Below are 16,953 nucleotides of genomic sequence, written 5' to 3' on the forward strand. Positions count from 1 at the left end.
ACCCCTTCCCAGTGCTATATAGTTGTACTAATTTGGTGCTTTCCCCCTGATAGTTCCCTTTCCTAGTATTAAAAGCGGAATTAATGAACTGAATGGTAAGGTTGCAGTTAAGAGAGCCAGAGACCCCCCACTACACTGCTATTGTCAAGAAAATGAGAGGTCTGTGCTACTTACAGGAGGAAACAGGAAAAGCCTACAATGACAACAGCGATCAGTGTGCTTCCTGGAAGAGCTTCACCTGCTTGAGCAAGCCCGTGAGCCCACCATGCCTGTAGTAAAGGTTACCTCACTGGGAGGATCAAGTCACTACGCAACACGGACATGTAACATTATTATAAACAACATGACAACGAAAAACTTTAATATGATACCAAAGGAAATTAGGCATAAGCATCTTGAGGAAATTTATAAAGAAGCGGGAAATTATTTAAATCAAATCTACAGTGATGGGTCATGTAATGCTACTAATGGCAGGGCTGGAGCACCGTACACTGTAATTAGGAATTATGTACTTCAAAACAGAAATAAAGGAAAAACGCGTATTGCGTATTCCTCAACAAGGAAAGCAGAGCTAACTGCCATTGTTATAAGATTCCTTAAAACACATTGATTGTAACCATGATATATGTGCTTCAGCCTACAGTTTAGACCTATTGTCTTATGTATGACCCTCTGTCCTGCGTGACAGTGAATACCAGCATTATCCTCACTTTAATAAGAATATCAAAATCCTCAGATTAGGCAAAATTGTAATTAATTTTGTCAATAAAGATGTTAATAATAATAATAACTAAATGTGTAGTGATCTGCACTGATTTAAACTCAGCACTACATAGCCGTAGGAAAAGTGCCGGCAGAAACCCAAGTGATACAGTCACTGAGAGCGAGAGAGATGTGGCAGTACTAACCAACCACTAGTGACGGGTGATGAAGGTGGTGTGGGTCCCTCACCAGGGTGGAATATGTGTAAATGAACACGCTGATGTGCTGCCTGCCGAGGACGCTCAAGGACGCCACACTGAACATTTCTTACCCAAAACACTCCTACATGTTAGACGTATTATCAGTCAACAGCACCGTGACAAGCTAGATGATTAAAGTCAATATGTACGCTGGTACAATGTGCGTGGCTACAGTTGACAACCCCATTCATTATGGAGGAAGGGCAGCTGGCTGCGGCAGAGACTCAATAATACTAAGAATTAGTTTTGGAGACACGTGCCAATGGAGATTCGGGAGAGAGAGAACATCGGAGGTGCAGAATGTGTGGCGAGAGTGACGGACACCGCCTGGCCCACTACCGGGCACATTGTGTCAACCTAAGAGACATCACAAATGTGTGTAGAATAGTACACTCAACATTGTTTTTCCAACAATGCCGAGTTCTCCTGCATTAGGAAAACAATATTCATCAAATATAGATCCTGTTCTTTAAAGGTTCTCCAATTTTGCACCCACAAGATAACGTAAGTTTAGGGGTTGGCAAATGTTAGTCTTCTTGTGTGATAAACTGTTCACTTGAGGCAGCTAAGTAAGTCACAGCTGTACGCACCTAGTTGTACTCACCTAGTTGTCAGCTGTGTCTGGGTACAAATGACCTCATGAACAAATGACTGGTTGTTCATATTGAGACGTGTTGTACATGTTGCTGTGGTGTTATATTCACTCACGAAATTAGTTATGCTGCCCAATAACCCTCTGGGGCAAAATTACATTTTGAAGATTTTTTCATTCAATTCCAACAAATGTAAGGTAATGAAGAAGGGAGAAGGAGAGAGGACGCCAGAAGGCATCTACATCATAAGGGGAAGGTAACTAACAAATGTAAGGTAATGAAGAAGGGAGAGGGAGAGAGGACGCCAGAAGGTATCTACATCATAAGGGGAAGGTAACTAACAAATGTAAGGTAAGGAAGAAGGGAGAGGGAGAGAGGACACCAGAAGGCATCTACATCATAAGGGGAAGGTAACTAACAAATGTAAGGTAAGGAAGAAGGGAGAGGGAGAGAGGACACCAGAAGGCATCTACATCATAAGGGGAAGGTAAGTACAGGAATCGGAAAGTTACAAATATTAGGATGATGGCTGGAAAGGGTTCCGGGAGTGTGTTTACTTCCCGTGCCCGGCCTGGCGCCACGCTCCAAGTGCCCTCTAGTCCGCCACTTCTTGCAAGAATTTATTCTTGCAAGAATATTTATTATTCTTATTTATTAATAATGCTTGCTGGGAAGGGCACTGAACAACCGTGGACCCCTGATGTTCAGTGTTCTCCGATTGTGTCTATTCAACCTCTTGTAATCACTGGTTCTGCATTTTCCTTCCGTATCTTTCGCTCCAGTACGTTATTCTACTGTGCAAATTTGGGACCTGGCCTCCAGTATCTGCCATGTATATTTTATTTGATACCTCTCTCGTCTCCTTTCCAGAGAGTACATTTTGAGAGCCTTGAGACGGTCCCGATAATTTAGGTGTTTTATCGTGTTTATGCGTGTAATATATATATTCTATGTATTCCCTCTATTTCATAAATGTCTCCCGCTCTGAAAGGGAAAATGAGTACTGAGCAATACTCAAGATGGAACAGCACCAATGATTTAAACAGTATTAGCACTGCTGTGGGGTCCCTAGATGTGAATGTTCTCATGATCCATCCTACCACGTTCCTGGCTCCCACTACATTTACTGGGTTAGTCACTAAATGTCAGGTCGTCAGAAATTATAATTCCCAGATCTTTTATATTTTCTTTCCTTATATCAGTAGAGTTCGTTAAATATCGGCCTGTAGCATTTCAGTGTCTTCGACAGAGGTAATGTTCATGTTCATTTTTATATCGTCTGCAAAGAATTACAGGATATAATCCCAAGCCAACACCAGAGATACACAGTAGAGTTCTTGAGAAGTGGGACCAAAAAGTCAAAGCTCATCCCCCTGCAAGCACAACACGGTGAGTACAAACAGTGCAGCATATGCAGCACACGGGATGCTGGCAATCATGACAACTGTGTTCATCAACAACATAACTCAGGACTCTTTTCAAGACAATACACAGAGTCTTCACCTCCAGGAGTTGCCTCGTGTGGGCCAATAGGCCTTCTGCAGTTACCTTTATTCTTATGTTCTTATGTCTTTGCTACACCAATACTGGGATATGTATAAAAACCGGCCTGGACTCCGTATTTTGTGAATAAAAACCACAATGTAAAGATTACAAAGGTTGTAGCAAGATTAAGAGATTTAAGCTATGAGGATAGATTAAGGGAGCTAACTCTCACAACCCTAGAGGACACAATAGAGAGAGAATCTGATCACTACATACAAGATACTGAGGGGCATATACAAGGTGACTAAGAAGAGCCTCTTTAACACGAGATAAAGTAAGACGTGAGGACATTGATGAAAGCTGGAAACACAAACGAGTGTTCCTGAACAGAAATACTGGTAATCTGTATAGATGGTCAACACTTGGAATGCACTGAAAGTTGTGGAAGCCTCCGCCTCCGCCATCCACAACTTAATTTTTTTTTAATTTTGCCCCGAGGGGCGAGTTTATTGGGCAGCGCCACTCATCCTGTGAGTGGACACACCGCCATAGCAGCATGTACAACACTCCCCAATAGGAAGAAAACCCGCTGGGTTGTTCATCGTGTCACTTGTACCTAGACACAGCTGGGACTTGCTTAACTGTCTCAAGTGAACAGCTCCTCAGACAAGAAGAATAACATCTGTCAACCTCAACTGTCAACCAAAGCTTACGTTAGTCACAACTTAACGGCCAGATTCGACGGGGAATTTGAAGGTGAGAACAGTCAAGTCACTAAGCAACAGGTACAACAAGGCTGGCAGGTGAGGCATATGGTGCTACACCTCTCTCCCCAGTAGTCACTGACAGGTGGGGACTGCTTGGTAAGCAAGCCCATCCCCCCACCCTCCCCCCTCAATCCCTCTGCCAGCATATCGCTCTCTTAATACCCCTCACTCAACTCAATATCTCCCATCACAACTACTCAATAACCACCATAACTAAAACGTCAATAAGTGCCGCCACCGATCCATTTTGGTCACAAAACTCACCCCTATGAGCATCGCGTCTCACGCCACCAAAAATCTGCACCGACCTTCTTGTAGAGAAAATTAATAAAACTCTTGTCAAGCCCCATTTAGCGCCGCCATAATTACCACTAAATTCACCCAACCCCAAACAACAAGTATTATTCACAACCCCAAACAACAACTGTTATTCACAACACCACACTCGCCAAACACCATTTTGAGAGCTTTAAGACGATCCCAATACTGTGTGTGCTTTATCGTGGACGGGTTGGTTGGTTTATCGCCGTACGTGTTCGCCTTATTCCCTCTATTTAAGCGCGCACTCTCGCTCTGAAAGGTACACTCCTGGTCAACAAAGGTGTCCAGCAGCTGGACACCCTCATAAAGACTGTGAAGCAGTATCCTCCCCCGCGATAACAGCTTGATGGTTAAACGCAACCTCAGAATACTGAGAAAAAAAAAATTGTACCACTTACGGGCTATTCATGCCCATGCCACCTCTTGGGTGGCTTAATCTTTATCAATCAATCAATCTCTGAAAGGTGAAGAGAATATCAGCACTTAAAGCGGGGCAGCACCAGGGGTTTGAATAGCATGACAATTGTAATGGGATCCCTGGATTTGAAGGTTCTCGTAATCTATCCTATCATTTTTCTGGCTGATGCTATAATATGCTTGGTTATGCTCCCCATATGTTAGGTCGTCAGACATCATTATTCCCAGATCCTTTAATGTTGATTTGATAGTTCTCGTCTTATGGCGCTTGATAAGAGTTCTGTTAGATAGTCCAAGATTACGTTCAACATAACGTCTTTAATTATTGTCTTAAAGATTACGTCTTTATTTACTGTAAGGTACACATAAGGGGCATAACTGGCCGACCCCTCACAGTGTTCAAGACAGAACTGGATAAGCACCTGCAAAGGATACCTGATCAACCAGGCTGTGACTCGTACGTCAGGCTGCGAGCAGCCGCGTCCAACAGCCTGGTTGATCAGTCCGGCAACCAGGAGGCCTGGTCGACGACCGGGCCGCGGGGACGCTAAGCCCCGGAAGCACCTCAAGGTAACCTCAAGGTAAGGTTAGCAACGGCATCATCATCATGTTCCAGCAGGCCAATGTGGGCACTATCCACAACACCTGACTTAGGCCGCGTTATTAAGTGTACATATATATCTAGTCTGGCCACGGAGATAATCACCTTATAATATGATTATAAACTATTTAATGCTAGTAATGAGGAAGAGTAGTCTGATATAATGAAGTCGTCTATTACAGTGTTTTCAACATCTTGAGTGTTGCAGGGAGAGCCAACAGGTCAACTTGCAAGATGGATGCCCAGTTACTGACTAGTTATTCTTGGTTGTGCTGCCGTCGGGCTGATGAGCAATAAGAGCACTTCCCGCCCTCCCCGTGTACATGGCCGGCGTGATGTTGCCTGCAGCTTCTACACTGTATATATGCTCAAAGGTACTTAGCAGGAAGGTGAGCATGAGAGTTGTGAGACATTAGTGTCCAGGTGGAGTATATTAGCGTCAGCATGTCAGTAGGCATGAAGGTCACGGTGGTAGCAAGTGCTGCACATGTTAGTCTTTGCATACTTCCTGTACTCCAAATACGTTGATGTGGGTGCCTGCTCTTTGAATTCATATAAAGTCCCCAATTCCACCGTGTATCTGTTCTGACACTTCAATTCAATGTTATTTTCAAATGCAAAAGCGTTTGTCCCACGAAACGACTGATTTCTATCTTGGATAGCTTTATTTTGGTGGTTATTGGACAGCCAGGTATAATTTTAAGTGCTTCATTTTGCATTTTTCCTGTCTATCAACAATTTTGCCATGATGTATGACTGCTGGTGCATAATGATGGAAACTATAAGGTTTCAGATAGACTAAGTACATTATTTTTGTTATTGTAATATTTACACCGTATTGAGGGCCCTCAGTCCCCATTACGGGGCTGAGGGCCTCGAGTCTGTCTTTGCATTACTGATGTAACTCTTTGACTGCTGTTAGGTATAAGGGACAGATAATTGTGCTGAAGGTACCCTGTTTTTCAACAGGATTTATTTAACACTTGCTACCACGTCTCTCAGTGACGTACTTGTAACGTCCCCCCCCTCCCCCCCAGGACCCTCCGTGTGTGTGTGTCAGCTCTCTCGTCTTCCCTTCATCACCCCCAGGACCCTCCGTGTGTGTGTGTCAGCTCCCTCGTCTTCCCTTCATCACCCCCAGGACCCTCCGTGTGTGTGTGTCAGCTCCCTCGTCTTCCCTTCATCACCCCCAGGACCCTCCGTGTGTGTGTGTCAGCTCCCTCGTCTTCCCTTCATCACCCCCAGGACCCTCCGTGTGTGTGTGTCAGCTCCCTCGTCTTCCCTTCATCACCCCCAGGACCCTCCGTGTGTGTGTGTCAGCTCCCTCGTCTTCCCTTCATCACCCCCAGGACCCTCCGTGTGTGTGTGTCAGCTCCCTCGTCTTCCCTTCATCACCCCCAGGACCCTCCGTGTGTGTGTGTCAGCTCCCTCGTCTTCCCTTCATCACCCCCAGGACCCTCCGTGTGTGTGTGTCAGCTCCCTCGTCTTCCCTTCATCACCCCCAGGACCCTCCGTGTGTGTGTGTCAGCTCCCTCGTCTTCCCTTCATCACCTACAGTTCCTGGGCTCCCAGTCGGTTCCTCTAGTTGATATAATCCAGTGATTTTATCACCTAGAGGAGCGTGCGCGTAGTAGAGCATCTCTGCACGCACTTACTTACACACCCCACACTGGTGGTTGGTGAGCAGTGAGGAGTCTGGTGGTTGGTGAGCAGTGAGGAGTCTGGTGGTTGGTGAGCAGTGAGGTCCTGGTGGTTGGTGAGCAGTGAGGTCCTGGTGGTTGGTGAAGAGTGAGGTCCTGGTGGTTGGTGAAGAGTGAGGTCCTGGTGGTTGGTGAGCAGTGAGGTCCTGGTGGTTGGTGAGTGAGGTCCTGGTGGTTGGTGAAGAGTGAGGTCCTGGTGGTTGGTGAGCAGTGAGGAGTCTGGTGGTTGGTGAGCAGTGAGGAGTCTGGTGGTTGGTGAGCAGTGAGGTCCTGGTGGTTGGTGAAGAGTGAGGTCCTGGTGGTTGGTGAGTGAGGTCCTGGTGGTTGGTGAAGAGTGAGGTCCTGGTGGTTGGTGAGCAGTGAGGTCCTGGTGGTTGGTGAGCAGTGAGGTCCTGGTGGTTGGTGAACAATGAGAGCCTGGTGGTTGGTGAACAATGAGAGCCTGGTGGTTGGTGAAGAGTGAGGTCCTGGTGGTTGGTGAGCAGTGAGGTCCTGGTGGTTGGTGAAGAGTGAGGTCCTGGTGGTTGGTGAAGAGTGAGGTCCTGGTGGTTGGTGAGCAGTGAGGTCCTGGTGGTTGGTGAGCAGTGAGGTCCTGGTGGTTGGTGAAGAGTGAGGTCCTGGTGGTTGGTGAAGAGTGAGGTCCTGGTGGTTGGTGAAGAGTGAGGAGCCTGGTGGTTGGTGAAGAGTGAGGTCCTGGTGGTTGGTGAAGAGTGAGGTCCTGGTGGTTGGTGAAGAGTGAGGTCCTGGTGGTTGGTGAAGAGTGAGGAGCTTGGTGGTTGGTGAAGAGTGAGGTCCTGGTGGTTGGTGAAGAGTGAGGTCCTGGTGGTTGGTGAAGAGTGAGGTCCTGGTGGTTGGTGAAGAGTGAGGTCCTGGTGGTTGGTGAGCAGTGAAAGCCTGGTGGTTGGTGAGCAGTGAAAGCCTGGTGGTTGGTGAGCAGTGAGGTCCTGGTGGTTGGTGAACAGTGAGGTCCTGGTGGTTGGTGAACAGTGAGGTCCTGGCGGTTGGTGAGCAGTGAGGTCCTGGTGGTTGGTGAAGAGTGAGGTCCTGGTGGTTGAAGAGTGAGGTCCTGGTGGTTGGTGAGCAGTGAGGAGTCTGGTGGTTGGTGAACAGTGAGAGCCTGGTGGTTGGTGAGCAGTGAGAGCCTGGTGGTTGGTGAGCAGTGAGAGCCTGGTGGTTGGTGAGCAGTGAGAGCCTGGTGGTTGGTGAGCAGTGAGAGCCTGGTGGTTGGTGAGCAGTGAGAGCCTGGTGGTTGGTGAGCAGTGAGAGCCTGGTGGTTGGTGAGCAGTGAGAGCCTGGTGGTTGGTGAGCAGTGAGAGCCTGGTGGTTGGTGAGCAGTGAGAGCCTGGTGGTTGGTGAGCAGTGAGAGCCTGGTGGTTGGTGAGCAGTGAGTTCCTGGTGGTTGGTGAGCAGTGAGAGCCTGGTGGTTGGTGAGCAGTGAGGTCCTGGTGGTTGGTGAGCAGTGAGGTCCTGGTGGTTGGTGAAGAGTGAGGTCCTGGTGGTTGGTGTAGAGTGAGGTCCTGGTGGTTGGTGAAGAGTGAGGTCCTGGTGGTTGGTGAAGAGTGAGGTCCTGGTGGTTGGTGAAGAGTGAGGTCCTGGTGGTTGGTGAAGAGTGAGGTCCTGGTGGTTGGTGAAGAGTGAGGTCCTGGTGGTTGGTGAAGAGTGAGGTCCTGGTGGTTGGTGAAGAGTGAGGTCCTGGTGGTTGGTGAAGAGTGAGGTCCTGGTGGTTGGTGAAGAGTGAGGTCCTGGTGGTTGGTGAAGAGTGAGGAGCCTGGTGGTTGGTGAAGAGTGAGGTCCTGGTGGTTGGTGAAGAGTGAGGAGCCTGGTGGTTGGTGAAGAGTGAGGAGCCTGGTGGTTGGTGAGCAGTGAGGTCCTGGTGGTTGGTGAACAGTGAGGTCCTGGTGGTTGGTGAAGAGTGAGGTCCTGGTGGTTGGTGAAGAGTGAGGTCCTGGTGGTTGGTGAAGAGTGAGGTCCTGGTGGTTGGTGAGCAGTGAGGAGTCTGGTGGTTGGTGAACAGTGAGAGCCTGGTGGTTGGTCAACAGTGAGGTCCTGGTGGTTGGTGAGCAGTGAGGCGTCTGGTGGTTGGTGAAGAGTGAGGTCCTGGTGGTTGGTGAAGAGTGAGGTCCTGGTGGTTGGTGAGCAGTGAGGTCCTGGTGGTTGGTGAACAGTGAGGTCCTGGTGGTTGGTGAACAGTGAGGTCCTGGTGGTTGGTGAACAGTGAGAGCCTGGTGGTTGGTGAACAGTGAGGTCCTGGTGGTTGGTGAGCAGTGAGGAGTCTGGTGGTTGGTGAAGAGTGAGGTCCTGGTAGTTGGTGAAGAGTGAGAGCCTGGTGGTTGGTGAACAGTGAGGTCCTGGTGGTTGGTGAGCAGTGAGGTCCTGGTGGTTGGTGAGCAGTGAGGAGTCTGGTGGTTGGTGAAGAGTGAGGTCCTGGTGGTTGGTGAAGAGTGAGAGCCTGGTGGTTGGTGAGCAGTGAGGTCCTGGTGGTTGGTGAGCAGTGAGGTCCTGGTGGTTCTTGAACAGTGAGAGCCTGGTGGTTGGTGAGCAGTGAGGTCCTGGTGGTTGGTGAGCAGTGAGAGCCTGGTGGTTGGTGAGCAGTGAGAGCCTGGTGGTTGGTGAACAGTGAGGTCCTGGTGGTTGGTGAGCAGTGAGGAGTCTGGTGGTTGGTGAAGAGAGAGGTTCTGGTAGTTGGTGAAGAGTGAGAGCCTGGTGGTTGGTGAGCAGTGAGGTCCTGGTGGTTGGTGAAGAGTGAGGTCCTGGTGGTTGGTGAAGAGTGAGGTCCTGGTGGTTGGTGAAGAGTGAGGTCCTGGTGGTTGGTGAGCAGTGAGGTCCTGGTGGTTGGTGAGCAGTGAGGTCCTGGTGGTTGGTGAGCAGTGAGGAGCCTGGTGGTTGGTGAAGAGTGAGGTCCTGGTGGTTGGTGAGCAGTGAGGTCCTGGTGGTTGGTGAGCAGTGAGGTCCTGGTGGTTGGTGAGCAGTGAGGTCCTGGTGGTTGGTGAGCAGTGAGGTCCTGGTGGTTGGTGAGCAGTGAGGTCCTGGTGGTTGGTGAGCAGTGAGGAGTCTGGTGGTTGGTGAGCAGTGAGGAGTCTGGTGGTTGGTGAAGAGTGAGGTCCTGGTGGTTGGTGAGCAGTGAGGAGTCTGGTGGAAGGTGAAGAGTGAGGTCCTGGTGGTTGGTGAGCAGTGAGGTCCTGGTGGTTGGTGAGCAGTGAGGTCCTGGTGGTTGGTGAAGAGTGAGGTCCTGGTAGTTGGTGAGCAGTGAGGTCCTGGTGGCTGGTGAAGAGTGAGAGCCTGGTGGTTGGTGAGCAGTGAGAGCCTGGTGGTTGGTGAAGAGTGAGGTCCTGGTGGTTGGTGAGCAGTGAGGAGTCTGGTGGTAGGTGAAGAGTGAGGTCCTGGTGGTTGGTGAGCAGTGAGGTCCTGGTGGTTGGTGAGCAGTGAGGTCCTGGTGGTTGGTGAGCAGTGAGGTCCTGGTGGTTGGTGAGCAGTGAGGTCCTGGTGGTTGGTGAGCAGTGAGGTCCTGGTGGTTGGTGAGCAGTGAGGAGTCTGGTGGTTGGTGAAGAGTGAGGCCCTGGTAGTTGAACAGTGAGAGCCTGGTGGTTGGTGAAGAGTGAGGTCCTGGTGGTTGGTGAGCAGTGAGGGCGGTAGTGGTAAAGCAGTGCTCACTTGAGCCGTCACTGGCGTGTCGTCAACACCTGAAATACCTCCCCACTTACTCAACACTTCCTTCATTCAGAATCACCTTCCCGCTCTCTTTGCCAGGTCTTCCCTCCCTGTCTCCGCCTCCCCCAGTCACTGTCTCCCCCACTATCTGTCCCCGTCTCCCCCACTATCTGTCCCCGTCTCCCCCACTATCTGTCCCCGTCTCCCCCACTATCTGTCCCCGTCTCCCCCACTATCTGTCCCGCCTAGTGTGTACAACAATATTCTACCCTAGAGAGCACTAGCGTTTCAAAAGTATCATCATATATATACGGCAGCTCTGGCTTGCAAGGCTCTTGTTATCCAGCCTGCCATTTTTCTTGCAGTTCTGACAGCTACTTTATTGTGTTCTTAAAGTCCCAAGCGTGCCAAGTCGCACCTAATGAACTGACCCGTGCTATGAAGGCGGCATCTCAAGTCACATTTGTAGACAGCTTTCATGAAATCTCAGTATATTACAGCAGCATTTCGCTTGTTATAGTAGTATTGTAAGAGGCAGGAGCGCGCTCTTCTGAACCCGTGTTACCTGAGGGTGTAGACGCTCGGAGTTCACGTATTATGTGATCCTACTTCTTGGCACACTTTCACACATTGTCTCTCTTCTTATTCTCTTTTAGGACATCTTCAAGAGGAAACTAGATTTATTCCTCCAAGGAGTGCAGGACCAACCGGGCTGTGGGGGGTATGTGGGCCTGCGGGCCGCTCCAAGCAACAGCCTGGTGGACCAAACTCTCAAGTCAAGCCTGGCCTCGGGCCGGGCTTGGAGAGTAGAAGAACTCCCAGAACCCCATCAACCAGGTATCAACCAGGTTATTGCTATTGGTGTATTAATGGTTGTCTGTGCTTTATTTCCTCCTTTATTGAGTGGTGCTTTCTCTGCTGTTTTAACTACGTTAGGGATAACACAATTATCTAAGCTCAGTCTCCAAATAATGTTAAGAGTCTGTGATAGTTGTTTTGACAATTATTGATGAATATAGAATTACAGGCATCTTGAGCCTGGTGAAGAGTGCTTGGGTATACTGTCTAGGGCAACTGTAAGTAAGTAAGTAATTATCAAAAGAACAGGCTAACCATAGCCTGTGCTTCTTGCCCCGCTCCTGTGCCAGGTAAGTTACGGGCTCACCATAGCCCGTGATACTTGCCCCGCTCTTGTGCCAGGTAAGTTACGGGCTCACCATAGCCTGTGCTTCTTGCCCCGCTCCTGTGCCAGGTAAGTTACGGGCTCACCATAGCCCGTGATACTTGGAACATGTTCCGAGTAGCTGAGTCTATAACAACAACAATCAAAAGAAGGCACCAAACCGGGAAGGTTATGTAGCACCATCAAATGTGCTGGATAATAATCAGAGGGCGCGGGCAACTTAGAGTCCATGGGGTTATGGAGGCCTGACAACCGAGTGAACAGCGCTCGGGTTTCGTAGTCCTGAGGTTCCGGGTTCGATCCCCGGTGGAGGCAGAAACATATGGGCAGAATTTCTTTCACCCTGATGCACCTGTTCACCTAGCAGTAAATAGGTACCTGGGAGTTAAGACAGCTGCTACGGGCTGCTTCCTGGGGGTGTGTAACAAAAAGGAGGCCTGGTCGAGGACCGGGCCGCGGGGACACTAAGCCCCGAAATCATACAAATACAAATATTTATTCAGGTAAAGTACATAAATACAAAGTGAGATACAAAAGTTTAAGGATTTATAGACAGAGCTGGTACAACGAGGTGAGTACATACAATGCCTAAAGCCACTATTGCGCAAAGTGTTTCGGGCAGGAAAAACACTAAGACTAAAACTTAATACTAATTGAGATTAAAGTATAAATTGTGTTGAGAAAAAATAAGAAAAAAAATGAAAAAAGGGGGGAAACATGGCAGGAAAAAAACAACAAAAGATACAATTTGGTCAACAAACAGCATTGTTTAAAATAGAAGACATGGGTTGACATTTTGGAGGCGAGGTAGGTTACATGGAGTTAATTAGGTAGTACTTAGATTGTATCTTAAACTGGTTGGGAGAGGTACATAATTGGGAAGGTCATTCCACATTCGAGGTTTGATTTGTAAAGCATTTCTAGTTTGACTAAGTCGTACTCTTGGAATATCAAATAGGTATTTGTTTCTGGTGTGGTGCTCATGGGTTCTGTTACTACCTTCTAGGAAGCTTTTAAGGTCAGGACTGACATTACAGTTCAGCTTTATATATTATATATATATATATATATATATATATATATATATATATATATATATATATATATATATATATATATATATATATATAAAATACACATGAGAGGATGTGCAGTGACTTAATATCTAACATATTCAGAGATTTGAGTAAGGGTACCGAGTGATCTCTGCGGCCAGAGTTAGAAAATTTCTTCTTATCTCAAAGATAACCTCAAGGGTGACATTTGATACAGGATTTGATGTTGGTAAAACTTTCATGAAGAATTCATTTGTATTATTGATCTTCAATGTGTGTAGGGACTCACTGAAAATAGAACAGTACTGTATTCACCTAGTTGTGCTTGCGGGGGTTGAGCTCTGCTCTTTCGGCCCGCCTCTCAACTGTCAGTCAACTGTTACTAACTACTAGCTAACTAATTTTCTTTCACACACACACACACACACACACACACACACACACACACACACACACACACACACACACACACACACACACACACACACACACACGAGTCAAGTCAAGGATAAGACTAAACTGGAAAAGGGTCAAAGGTTTGCCACCAGGCCAGTACCCGAGCTGAGAGGTATGAGCTACGAGGAGAGACTACGGGAAATAAACCTCACTTCGCTGGAAGATAGAAGAGTTAGGGGGGACATGATCACCACATTCAAGATTCTCAAGGGAATTGATATGGTAGATAAAGACAGGCTATTTAACACAAGGGGGCACACGCACTAGGGGACACAGGTGGAAACTGAGTGCCCAAATGAGCCACAGAGATATTAGAAAGAACTTTTTTAGTGTGAGAGTTGACAAATGAAATGCATTAGGAAGTGATGTGGTGGAGGCTGACTCCATACACAGTTTCAAGTGTAGATATGACAGAGCCCAATAGGCTCAGGAACCTGTACACCTGTTGATTGAGAGGCGGGACCAAAGAGAAAGAGCTCAACCCCCCCGCAAGCACAATTAGGTGAGTACGCACACTACACAGGAAGCAGCCCGTAACAGCTGGTTAACTCCCAGATACCTATTTACTACTAGGTAACAGGAGCATCAGGGTGAAAGAAATTCTGCCCATTTTTGTTTCTCGCCGGCGCCAGGAATCGAACCCGGGCCACAGGATTACGTGTCCAGCGTGCTACCCACACAGGTACCGGCGCCCCAGTGGGCGCTTTCCTTGTCGACGCATCGATGCATACCTTGAGGTTACCTTTACGTGCTTCCGGGGCTTAGCGTCCCAGCGGCCCGGTCGTCGACCAGGCCTCCTGAAAACATTATTGCCAACAGCATTTGGTGTTCCCAGGCGGTCACCCATCCAAGTACTAACCAAACCCAACGTTGCTTAACTTCGCTGATCGGACGAGAAGCGGTGTTCTCAACGTGGTATGGCCGTTGGCAAATGGCCGTGGTATGGCCGTTGGCAAATGGCCGTGGTATGGCCGTTGGCAAATGGCCGTGGTATGGTCGTTGGCAAATGGCCGTGGTATGGCCGTTGGCAAATGGCCGTGGTATGGTCGTTGGCAAATGGCCGTGGTATGGTCGTTGGCAAATGGCCGTGGTATGGTCGTTGGCAAATGGCCGTGGTATGGTCGTTGGCAAATGGCCGTGGTATGGCCGTTGGCAAATGGCCGTGGTATGGTCGTTGGCAAATGGCCGTGGTATGGCCGTTGGCAAATGGCCGTGGTATGGCCGTTGGCAAATGGCCGTGGTATGGTCGTTGGCAAATGGCCGTGGTATGGTCGTTGGCAAATGGCCGTGGTATGGTCGTTGGAATGCATAAGATAAATACTGTGTGCTCAGTATTTTCCTCATTACTTTGTCATCTGTGAAAGTTGTCTCCCCCTTGCCCAGGGGAGATTGTACTTTTTGCCCTCGATTTTGCAAAGTAGAAAAAGTGTTTTAAATTCCTCTCCATTTTACTAATGACCTTTTGCCCTCTTTGCCTCTCCTGGATTTTATATGATTCTTTTAACTTTAGTTCAATCTTTTTTTTTCTTCACACAACCTTCCTTGTCGTTCTTGAGACAGTGTCTCGAGTTGTTGGAATTTGCATATTTGTATTTTTCTCAGTGGTATGCGACTAGTGCATATTTATAGTGCTACCAAGCCTAGTTTTTCGAGGGTGGCGGGGGGAGGGGGGGGGAGGAGGAAGGAATTATCAAGGGAAAGCGCCAAGTCATTACGACTATAGCACTGGGAAGGGGTCAGGATAAGGATTTGGGATGGAACGGAGGGAAAGGAATGGTGCCCAACCACTTGGACGGTCGGGGATTGAACGCCGATCTGCATGAAGCGAGACCGTCGCTCTACCGTCCAGCCCAAGTGGTTGGGTAGCTATTTGTGACCAGAGTTATGTTATTAGATAACCTTATAAGAAAGAAGGTTATGTATGGTAAGGAAAGAGGCGTGGAGAGAGGCTACAAGTGGCGTACTCCCCGGGGTCAGTACTGGCGCTTACACTCCTCTCCGTCCCTGTAAATGACCTAAATGAACAAGTCTCTATATTTACATCAAAGTTTGCTGACAATTTATGGAGAGTCAGAACACACTGGGAGTGTAAAAAATGAGAGATGCAGAGCAACCTCAGAGATAGCGAGAGGAATGGTGTTTGACTTACACCCAGATAAATGGAAGGATACGAGTAGTACCGAGGAGGGAGCAGGAAGACCCAGGGAAGACAAACACTACAAAGTGCTTGAAGCAGCAAAAGGGAAGGACCTGTGAGGTGATGCAACTTGCAGGCCTCCTACATACATAGCATAACACCATCAACACACACTGTGCCAATTAACAAAAGCTGAATATACAGGCCTAGCCACCTATGAAAGGAGGCCTACACACAACTATGTACAACATATGTTAGGCCCATTATGGAGTATGCTGCCACACTGACGAACCTGCCCCTCTACACATCCCTCTACAGTAACAGACACACAGTAACAAGACAAGGTCCAGAAGAATGCAACATGACTCGTACCACAACAGTCAGATTGAACAGTTAGTAAAGACAAAGGAAGCTCGTCCTCACCACACCCGAGGAGAGACGCATCACAGAGAGAGGGGACATGACCACAAAATACAAGATTCTCACTAAAATTGATTGCGTTTAGAAAATACATTCATTACAAAGCGGAGCAGAACAAAAGCAAATGAATGGAAACTTGAGTGACATAGGAGTTAGTGATGAGCGTCTAGAATGGACTAGAGGAAGTGATAGAACAAGTCAATACAGTAATACTTTAGCAACAAGAAGGTGAGGAGTCGATGCATCACACTACAGACTACTCTTAAGGCGAGGCCCCTGAGCTAGCACCCAACCCTACACAACCCCACTACTTGAGTATATATAGATGACCACAGACACAAACACCTGAGGGGGGGGGTCACACCACACACACGCGTCATCCAAAACCCACATAAACTGAATACAATCAGCTGCACGTGCAAGGTTCACCATCTGCTATACCACATATGTTAGACCAATTTAGGAATATGCAACGCCAGCATGTTGTTCTTATTAAGCAAAAGACTAAACGAGTCAATCCTCACGTTACTGAGAGAAGAAACATCAGAGACATGATCACCACATATACAATACCCAGGGGAACTGACCAGATAAGAACATATAATTTAGCACGGGTGGTACACGAACAAGGAGTCATAAGCGGAAATGGAATGCGCTAAGTGGCGGAGAGAGAGAGAGAGACTATACACAGCTACAAATGTAGATATGACAGAGCCCAACAGGCTTGGGGAATATGTGCACCAGTTGGCTCAAGGTTGACAAGCACGGTCAAAACGCTCAAGCTAAGCTCCAACAAGCACAAGTTGATGAGTACCCGAAGGGCGAGGGGAGAAGCTGAGGGGAGAAGAGTAAGGAGATAGAGAGGGGGAGAGGGGAGAGACTGGGGGGGGGCAGGGGAGAGACGGGGAGAGGGGAGGGGAGGGGGGAGGGAGAGAGGGGAGGGGGAGAGGCAAGAAGAAGACAGAGGGGTCTTGTTCTCAGCTCTCAACGCCGCCATTGTCAGTCAGCCAACACCGCCCGGGTATTGTTCCTCGCCCCCCCCCCTACTCCCTCTTTATCTCCACCCCCTCCCTTTCTCTCACTCCCCATCCCCCCCCCATTATCATCAATCCCCCCCCACCCACACTATCTACTTTCCCTAATTCCCTCTCTTAGTTCCCACTTTATATCTCCCCCTTTCTAACTTTTCCCGCTCCCCATCCACCCCC

At 48.4% G+C, this 16,953-nt stretch overlaps 1 protein-coding gene and 1 non-coding gene across 2 annotated transcripts in view; both read right to left on the reverse strand.

The window, feature by feature from the left end:
• LOC123775132 (serine/threonine-protein kinase H1 homolog) overlaps positions 1–16,953 on the reverse strand; it is a 69,353-nt gene that overhangs the window by 12,831 nt on the left and 39,569 nt on the right. The window lies entirely within an intron of this gene.
• Positions 13,999–14,117, reverse strand: LOC123775207 (5S ribosomal RNA). Its single transcript, XR_006775046.1, has one exon. It is a non-coding gene; the product is annotated as a 5S ribosomal RNA (ribosomal RNA).

This window comes from Procambarus clarkii, chromosome 92 (genome assembly GCF_040958095.1).
Source record: "Procambarus clarkii isolate CNS0578487 chromosome 92, FALCON_Pclarkii_2.0, whole genome shotgun sequence".
Taxonomy (NCBI): Eukaryota; Metazoa; Arthropoda; class Malacostraca; order Decapoda; family Cambaridae; genus Procambarus; species Procambarus clarkii.